The sequence below is a fragment of the Micropterus dolomieu genome, linkage group LG07 (assembly GCF_021292245.1).
Source record: "Micropterus dolomieu isolate WLL.071019.BEF.003 ecotype Adirondacks linkage group LG07, ASM2129224v1, whole genome shotgun sequence".
NCBI lineage: Eukaryota > Metazoa > Chordata > Actinopteri > Centrarchiformes > Centrarchidae > Micropterus > Micropterus dolomieu.
In genome coordinates, this window is record NC_060156.1 from 1915333 (window position 1) to 1916035 (window position 703).

Here is a 703-nt window from a genome sequence, read left to right on the forward strand (position 1 = left end):
AAAGACTTGAAACAAAAGAGGAAGACAGCGCCACTTCCGGTCTGGATTCAAAATAAAAGACTTGAAACAAAAGAGGAAGACAGCGCCACTTCCGGTCTGGATTCAAAATAAAAGACTTGAAACAAAAGAGGAAGACAGCGCCACTTCCGGTCTGGATTCAAAATAAAAGACTTGAAACAAAAGAGGCAGACAGCGCCACTTCCGGTCTGGATTCAAAATAAAAGAGAATACTTGAAATAAAAAGAGGTAAACCGGGAGGAACATCCGAGAATTATCACAAAGTGAGAGCACGTTTTCAACAGGATACTTCATATTGAAATGGTTTTGTGGATGATATTCTTTTTTCCAGAGAAGTATCATTTAAACTGCGGCATAAATACTACCCGGTCAGAATCTTTTCTTACTTTCAGATTTAATTAAACACCAGGGGCCGGTTGCACAAAAAACCTGAAGTTAAGATTTTCCTTAAAGTCTGAGTTAAAGTTCCCTTAAAATACATTCGGTTGCACAAAACACCCTTAAATCTTCTCCTTAATGTTTCCTTAAAATGTTCACTTAAGTGTGTGAGGTTTTCTCCTTATCTTGGTCTTATACTTAAGGAATCCCTTAAGTGTGTTAAACTGTTGCACAAAAGACCTCAGCAACCAAACTAAGGAAAATAATTTAAGGGACCTCTGGCTTTATCTTAACCGCAACACGGTTG